We start from the raw sequence: 9,521 nt of genomic DNA, 5'->3' as shown, positions 1-9,521 counted from the left end.
ACAAAACCTGGACGAATATGCATGCCGACTTCTCACATCTGTAAATTGTTTAAACCTTTCGACTGTGTCTGCAGTTGTTGCCCGTTTGGAGGTATTACAGAAACCCAACATGTCACAAGGATTATTTAATAGATAATAAATTGGAAGTATATTTTCTGAAAGGCTTTTGCGGTGCATTTGATGATTAAGATGTCTCGTCTCACCATGAAATCACACAAGGAGTCAGTTAACGTGACATCAAATGCAAAGGTAGAAACATCTTCTTGTGCCCTCTTTAACAGACTCTTTTAGGGTTTTGCAAAATGGAAAGACGAGGCAGCGGCTTCTAATCCTCTTCTAATAAAAGTTACTCTGAGAGCATGAGTCTGCGCCCTGGACGACACACATGCTTTGAAAACTAAAGTTTGTTTGAGTGGTTCTTCATTTTTGCATTTAGCCGCTATTTGCTTCAAGAATTATGTTATAAAATTTAGTGTAGAGAATTAGGATTTAAAAACTGCTTCAGTGTGTCCTTTGTGTGGCTCAACATAACTTACTAAGTTACACTAGAATGGTCAGAAGGAGATTTGTTTGCTATTTTACAGATTACAGGTAGGGCTACGCTCCTTTGTGGTGATAATTTTCTCCTTGTAGATACTGTTCAAATTAATCATGATCCTGATAAGCTCAGAACCTTAAATTTACTACACAGTAACTCACAAAACCTTTGGACAAACCCTCTTATTTCTAAATCATGTGTTTTAAATCAGAATGACCTCTTCTCTCCACCTGCATGTTCTACTCCCATCTGGGCGCTGTGAACCTTTCCCTGAAGGGAGATCAGAGTCAATCCGTGAAACACTGATCATAATGTTCAGTAGTATAACAGACTGCAGAACGCTCTGTTTTCATGCATGTGTTCCCATAAACACAGTTTGTAGCAAGTACATCTAATACAGAATGTGTAAACATCTACTTAGGCTCCCGCTACATAAAAAAAAACAAAACAAAAAAAACCCCCATAAAATTATTAAATTACTGTTGGAAATTTCCATGTTTGCATTTACGGTTATGCACTTGAATCCAAGGGTGTGATGTTCCTAAAACACATCCATTATGTGCATGTTAATCCGTGTGATTGAGCCCTTGGGGGAAACTTCCAAATGTCCACATGTCATGTTGAAGTGGAAAGCTCCAGTACTGGAAGGAAAACAAATGCCTTCCCAATTCTGATACTTCAAACATAAAGGGCTTAGCAGCGTCACAGCTCTCACTGTGTTTAATTTGTCAGGTATGAATCAGTAAATTGAATTTACTCACTTACAGTTGTTTTTCAAAAAGAAAAGAGCACATTGTGTTCTGAAGGTAGAATGTCAGCCTGCTTGTTTGAGCGTTTAGCAAGTCAACACTTAATTCGCTGAGTGTTGCCTTTTTGTACCACTGGCCTTTAAGCAGCTCTTGATTTTCTGTTGAACAAAGAAAGTTTTTCAATTCATGTTTGTTTAGCTCCAAATGGAGAACAAATGGAAACATGAACAGTTGGAGGAAAATTTTACCACCAGCAGAAAAAATACAGCTGCTGAGACTAGGTCCTTTTCTAAACAGCATTAGAGCTGTTTCTGTAGTTCATGTTTTCTGGCATTGACTAATATTACAAAGAAAAATTGGCTTATGGAAAATACAGGTACTGCTCACTTGTTTGCATTTGTATTGGCTGCATAGGCTGGAAGACTACATGGCATGTTTTTGAAAATGATCCAACAAGGAAAGTATCCCTAACTAATTTTCCTGTTTTGATTCATTTTAAAATGGATATCGTTGGACTTGGACAAAAACGAGGACAAAGCATCCACGTCTCTCCACCTCTCCATGGCTGCACTTTATGGTGCCTGACTGGCCATCCTCTCTTTCTAACATGGTTGACGGGTTTGCATTGATACAGAATGTCTATGCCTCAAATATTAGTGTCACAAAAGAACCCAGATGTCCCTCCAGCCAGACGTTCTCCTCAGCTGCCCATATTGGATCCTGACCTGCCCTGCTCAGTCTGTATAACCCACCACCATTGACTAATTGAATACCAAGATACTTTAACTTGTCCTACCTAATCAGAGACCTGCCCTGACCAAGAGGTAGTATGCCCCTTGTTTTAACTGGGAACCATTTTCTCAGATTCAGAGGTTCTCACCTCTGAATCTACATTCACCAAGTCATATAATTTAAATGCCACCAAATCTATGTACCAGCCATAGTTACTTCACACCCACATACTGTGACATATATCACACAATATGCACATTAAAACTCTTAAACTTGGTGTAAAACACTTTTTTTTAATTTAATGAACAAATATGAAACACCCAAAGGGCCCAAGAGAAGCAAACTAAAGGATGTCAAACCCCTTCCAATTTTTTTTTTTTCTGTTTTCAATGCACAGCAACAACTAAGGCACCTAAAACCACCTCTTAGAAACCCTTTGCTGAGCTAGGAAAAAAAATATTAATTTAATCAAAAAGCTTCAGGGGTACTTATGTAAGCAAAAATCTAGTTAAAATGCAGGGACCACAATGACACACAACAGCAAAACTTTAAGAGTGCTTAAAGTTTTGTTGCACTTCTTTAACTTCACATCTAGATAAAATACCAAATGCACTCATTATAACAAAATGTTTGAATTTCATTCAATTTTCAAAGAGATTGTTCTCATTAATTGTTCGAAAAAAGGATCTCCAATTACATGCATTATTTTAGGTATAAATAAGTTGCCTGTTAACTTGTAGTTCAAGTAGTGGAGCACCAGAATTTCTTGTTCAAAAAGAATTTCTCCCGGTTTGAAGAAATTTCACTGTTTTTTTGAAGATGCCTCCCTGTTATCCTCAGATATTGAGTTAATAGTGGAAAAATATATATATGATATGGTGGGGAGAATAATGCATTTAGGATTCTGACAAAACTATTTCATGCAAAGAGTTTGCTTCTGATCTTTATTACTGCCCATTTTATGGAGTGGCCCACTGCAGAAAGCAGTAATGTTACCTCTGGGATGCCTAAATGCCTCACTGGTATTTCAGAGGTTAAAAGGTAAATGCAGGCTGTATTTTAATGCAAACACTAATTTCAAACATTCCTTCAAAATGTTCCTATCTGCATCCCTGTTACAGTATTCCCATGCCCAGCGCTTGCATTAAAGATCCATTACCTTTGACTACAGTATTTAACTTAGTTGCTTGACGTTGAAAAATATTTACTCAGTTACATTGAAAAGTTTATGTCTGAGTATTTACTAGAGTTTGCAATCAGCTCATCTAAGAAATGATTTATAGTCACTTTTTTAAGCTCAAACACCTGAAACTGCAAAGCAGTCTATGTTCACAGTTTCAGTTTAGAAATGAACGTCAGTAAATAAATTGCAACATTAATGTCCTGCCTGAAAAAAAAACAAAAACAAAATACCATGTCTTTTGGTGGCATTCACTGCTTGTGGCTCTGAGGCATCTGAGTTGGATGGGAGCGTTCTGGGAATGAACCAGTGTTCCATATTTTAGTTGGATGAAATGGATTAAAGAGGAAAAGGAGCATCCAGCTTGTTGTCAGCAACAAGTTCCACAGCCAGGATCAGTGATGATGGGTTCCATGAGTGGAAAGCCCATTTCCACTTCTATGATGACAGCATTGATGCAGAACATGTCACGGTTCTAGCTTGCTTTTTTGTTTTGTCATTTCTCTGCAGAGCTGCCGTTTCCTGGAAAGGTTGGGGACGCTCTTTGCTGGACAACGTCCTTTGTGTCCTGCTCTCTGGCATACACATCGACTTATCAGTCTTCCAGGCCAAGCCATCATTCTGCCTTTATTTTTTCCTTAAGGTGAGGAAAATGATCTTCATCCAAGATTAAATGTCTTTCAGGTTGTTTTTTTAACTCATTTGAAGCAAAACTAGCTTGAATTAGCAAAATGAACTATTGACCATCAGCACATTAATTAAGCCAATGTTCAGTGTTCACTTTACAGATATGCCTTTCTAACCCAAATACAGACTCTGCGCTTCACCTGAATTTGTGTTCTAAACAATATTTGTCTTATCCACAGTTTTTCTGTGTTTGCATTTTTACTTTCTTTAGAAGTGATAAGCCGCAGTTTTTGATTCTTCTTTAGATCCGTCTTTTTTCTTTTGTTGTTTAGGCTAAGTCTGTTCACTTCTTGCATTTAACCATTCTTTGTCCAATTAGAATAATGTTTTGTGCATTTGTTTACTTCTCCATCACTTGTGCCATCTCTCTCCCTCAGCCTGCAGAGCTGGTCCTCTCTCACACCTGCACCCGATTACCAATCGGCTACCTGTTCCTTGTCAGTAATCAAGCTTCTTTATTTAAGAACTGCTCTCGCTCACTACTGGAATTTTCTGTTGCTCCCTGTTCCTGACAGAATGTCTTGAGAGTCTTTGTTTAATGGAGAGAGACGGTCCAAATCCTATGGCTGTTTTCCATCTTGGCGCCATGATGTAGAATCTGTTACTTGCTCAACATGGCCAATTTAATCAAATGATTCTCATTCAAACACACTCTTGGCCTGAATGTGTATGCATGTCAGATACTTGTCCCACGGAAGGCTTGGTGTAAATATTTCTCGAATGTCATCATTTATACAGTGTTATGAAATTAAAAATCTCCACAATGTAGGGGAAGCTACAAAAGAGCATGAAAACCCTCAAACGGAAGGCTGCTGTTAAAGGTCTGAGACGATTTATAACAAGCTAAATAACACAAAATAATTCCGCTGTAGAATTTACCCAACTTTTTTTTTAGGATTTATTTGAAAATTTGTCCAATGTTAGAGCTGGAAAGCATACAGATCGGAATATTTGGCACGTTGATAATCCATATGTTGGAGAAGTGATGAAAATTGAGCACTTGACATCAAATTGGTCTTCCAAAGTACTTATATTTTTTTCTCAGTTTGAGAAAAAAATATAAGTAGACCTTTGCAGATGGTTGAAAGGCTTATTTTTGAAACTGCTGTGTTTATACCTTTTTGTGGATGAATTGTCAAAAGCCAAATATTATCCACTGATCTCAGGATAACAGTTGGCTTTTTAGCTTGTAAAGATCTCAGCAGCCACCGCCTTGCTTTAATGCAACGCAGCTGCAGGTTGTTGTGTCATTACGAGACCCCAGCAGTGGCGAGAGTCACTACGCGCCCTGTGCCATTATCCCTGTATAACTGTGGGTGAGGAGGCCAGTGGCCATGTGGAAATGATTTTCATCAAGACCTGCTTTCACCTTCCTGGTCTGCTCTGATGCTGCTGTAAAACAACTGTAATGGAGATGGGGAGCAGAGGGGAGGGGGGGCTTCTTTCCTCTTTCCTCCCTCACTGGAGGTAGCCAGGGAGGCCAGTTCAGTTCAGCTCTATATCTGTCAGTTCACGGTGCGTTCATCCTGCCACCTTCCAACTCAACTGCCGGGTGGAAGCCATAAAAGTGTCAGTGAACCAGAGTGACATCTACTGTGTACAGCACCACCTTCAGAGCGCTGCGGAGGCTTCCAGCCCTTCCTAAATCCCCTGGTGAGGACAGTAGCAGTGAATGACATTTCCCCCAAGCCCAGAGGACACAGAGGTAAATTCAAGGCCAGCGGGAAAGCCGTTCCCTCTATTGTCATACAACACAGGCAGTAAACGTAGAGTCTGACAGCTTTCAATTATTTTTATGTGTTATGCAAAAAAGAAATAAATAAAAATAAAAAATCCAAGCTGTAACAACTGGATGATTTAGATATATTATGAAATAAGGACCAAAGCAAGCCAAAGAGAAACAACCAGTGAAGCCAGAATGTTTTTAGAAACTCCATTTAGTCCTGGCAAATCATTCATCTGCAGCTATTTGGCATCATCTGTATTTACTGACCTTCACTCGCTATTTTGATTTACTTTGATTCTTCACAACTTGTGCTCCCTGATGCCTTTTATAGATGCACCAGACATATCAGCTCCCAAAGCCTATAACTTTGTACTGAGTTTGGATGTTTAGGTGAGATTTTTTTTAAGGTCTATTTATTGTTTTTTTTTTTTTTCAAAGCACACCTGCATTTTCATGGTTGTTTTTAAATTCCTTTAGCCACTGAGCATTCTTGAAGATATATGTAACCAAAATCTGCACCATCTGTAGTTAAACAAAATGTGGTCTAAAAGTAAAAATTTCATACATTCCTGCAAATCAAGTTTTAAATGCAACCATGTGGCCAAGCTCGACACATAAATCAGGAACTGAAGTAATAAACTGTGTTACGAGCACTTTGTCAAAATTTGGTGAGCTGACCGGCTGCACAGAAGATCCGATGCAGAATAATTCCAGTGATCAGAATTCTTAAAAAGGTTAAAAATTAGAATTCATGAAGAAAATGTTCAATATTTTAAAAAGTAGATATTTGATCTGTGTCTCTCGTGATATCTAGCAGTTGTCCTGTCAGTGCCCACCTGTACACCTAAGATGGGACATAGATTAAATAATTTCCTTCCTGTACTTCTGTATTATAGCAAATATTTTGAAAATGTCTTCCTACTTACCACTGTTCTCTGCATGTGAACTAAGCTTCCTGTCTAAATGTGGTTTCTGTGACTTTCACAACAAAAACAAACAAAACTATCATGCACAACAGATACCATGTTCAAATCTTGACCTTCCAATGTGGAGTTTGCCTGTCGATCCCTGTGCATATGTGAATTTACTCCAACAGTAAGACCACATGTATGAATCGTGGGTTGCTTACTCTGGGCTGATTGATTGAAAGGTGTGATGGTTGTTTTACATGGTTCTCATCCCCAATGATGAACTTGTGACCTAAAATGGATCCAACTGGTTTTAAGCCTAAACATAGGGGTGTAAGATCAATTGCCACCAAACTGAGAGTTTGAAAGAAAATTATAGAGGGGAAATAAATAAACAAACAAGGTGAAATTTGACACAATTAAATATGAACTTATTCTGCAACTGTCATCCTCCTATTTTTGGACCAACTAAGACTCATGCTAAGCTGAGCTATGTCACCTATGAAAGTTTCCAAATCTATATTTAGGCTGCTTCCCTTCACACTGATAAAACTTATGTTTGAGCTCGACAGCGTATACTGCCATGCTGTTGAAAAGGGCAGTTTGAACTGATTTATGATTTCTAGACACGTAAAAGAACAGTTTTCCATTGTAGCAGGGCTGATGGCTTGCATTTAAAGCATTTTAGTACCGCTTTCCAGGGCCTCTTAAATAGGCTGCCCGGCTATGTGGATAATCACTACATTTACAAAGACAAGACCATCAAAAGGCAACGTGTTTCTCTCAACAATGCTCTTTGTTCCCAGCCGTCTCGGTACTTAAAAGTCTGCAGCTTTGGCAGCAGTAGCACAAGTGGACAAAGAAGAAGTCCCTTCAGTAGTACCCAAATCAACAACCACCAACAAGTCACGTCCACAACCCTCTGCTGGCTTCAGCTGTCCACTTGTGTTTGTGTCTCTGGCTACTCAGGGACTCGATGACAGACTGATGAGTTCCTGACTACAAGAGAAACGGTGTGTGGGTCGGCCATCCGTTCAGCTCTTCTCCTTCCCCTCAACAAGCAGCTTTCTTCCTGCATGACGCACTAAACACGTTGAGCGCACAAAGACACACATTGCATTCAATTACTATGAACGCTGAGTGAAACGAGGTCAAAGATGGTAGATGATGTGCAGATCTGGTTGGGTCATCTGTCTGATCACACCTTCCAAGGCTGAGGGATACGGCCTCTCGTTAACCTTTGCCCTTGAAGAGTTAACTTCAAGTTTATCTTGTTCAAGTTGGTCTTTGTTTCCCCAGGTCAAGCTACCCAAAAGATCCTTCAAGTTCATTTTCCTGGTGAAAGTTAACAGAGAGATGGCTGAACTTCTGAAAACAGTTCAGTGATCTCTTTTCAGGAAAACAACAAAAGGCTTGCAATAGTTCAAAAAATATTGTTTGAGAATTGGAGACAGGAGAAAGAAGGTCTGAAGCTGGACACCAGGAGAGGAAAGGTGTTGCATCCCTCCTCTTTTAATAGTGGAAGCAAACGGCTGAATAAAAAAGTCCTGGGGATTCATTTTCTGGGTATGGTGGGACTTCTTGAAGAGGAAGATATGTCACAATAAAGGCCCAAAATGCAGATAAACCAGGCTACGAACGTAGGACTGGTGTGATAATGTGCCTGCTTCTACATATTTGAAAATAATTTTACACCCTATGAGTTTCATTTCCATTTGTCATTTGCATGAGACCAAATCAGATTTGAATTTGGACTTTAATTGGTCTATTGAACTGTTTGTTAGTGAATGTTGTCTCTAATATTTTTCAAGCTGCTTGTTATTGCATTGAAATAAATAATTTGTTGTCATATTATACTGCGCTCTTTTGCAAATAGACAATCATAGTAGTAGCATGAAAACTGAGAACTTTTTAGAGCATTAACATAAACATGATAGAATTAGACACATCAGCAGTAGTTCTAGATACTTTCTGTGCTTTAAGTACGTTTTCCGAAACAGAACACAAGATCAAGCACTCTGCAAAAATAAGTCAAATAAAAATAATTATTGTATTTCAAATTTTCCTCTCTTGTCCAAACCCTTTAGAACATACATTACCTTTTGTGCTTCGTATTGTTTCTGCAACATTTATTTGAATACAGGATTTAAATATTTTGCATATTGTTGCATTGTCATATCATTTACATTTTACAGTCAAACTCGTGTTTCTGGGTATGGAGTTCTAGGTTAGTGCAGATCCATATTTTGCTAACAGGTTTATAGGTTGAGTTTTTAGCATGGAAATATTTATTAAATCCAAAGGAAGGAGCTTGAAATGGTACACTGCATGAGTGGTGTCAATATTTTCTGGATGTTTGAACTTGACAGTGTTTCTTTTTGGAGTAACCTGAATTGTGTGCAACTCACTGCTGTAAGTTCAAGTAATTTTCTCTTTATAAAATAACAACTCATATGAATTTATAGATATGAAAGTTAAGTTTTTGCTCCTGGAAGCAGTAACACAGTGTGATTATTGGCATTCTTGACTTACTAGAAGATGATCCTTTGCTCTTATCTCAGCTTGGGGTCCCATGCAGGCCTGTATAGAGAAAAAGGATAGGCACAATCTGGTTGCCTCCTTTTTGCCCAATGGTCAAACTGTTAACCATATCTGTGGAGGTAAACAAGTTATTTTGCAAATGCAATATTACCATGCAAACATTTTTTTCAAACACTTTGAGATTATTATATAAACCGTAACCCAACCAATAGTGAGCCTTTGCTCATTAGTGCCTGGTTTTGGATGCCCACTGGAGAAGCATGTTATTTATAGTTGTAGAAATGTGCCATTTTATCTTTCTCTGTGACTATTGTATTTGCAAATAATGGTAAAATAACATTACAGGTATCAAAGATTCATGAGTTTTTTTTTTTTTTTTTTTTTTTTTTTTTTTTTTTTTTTTTGAATTGGTTATTTTAAAAATATTTTTTTTTTTTTTCCTTTTTCTCCTTTGGAACCC

Source organism: Poecilia latipinna, unplaced genomic scaffold (assembly GCF_001443285.1).
Source record: "Poecilia latipinna isolate Pla-1442-1.1 unplaced genomic scaffold, P_latipinna-1.0 Scaffold821, whole genome shotgun sequence".
NCBI lineage: Eukaryota > Metazoa > Chordata > Actinopteri > Cyprinodontiformes > Poeciliidae > Poecilia > Poecilia latipinna.
The sequence above is the reverse complement of the archived record's forward strand: the minus strand, read 5'-3'. Positions refer to the sequence as shown.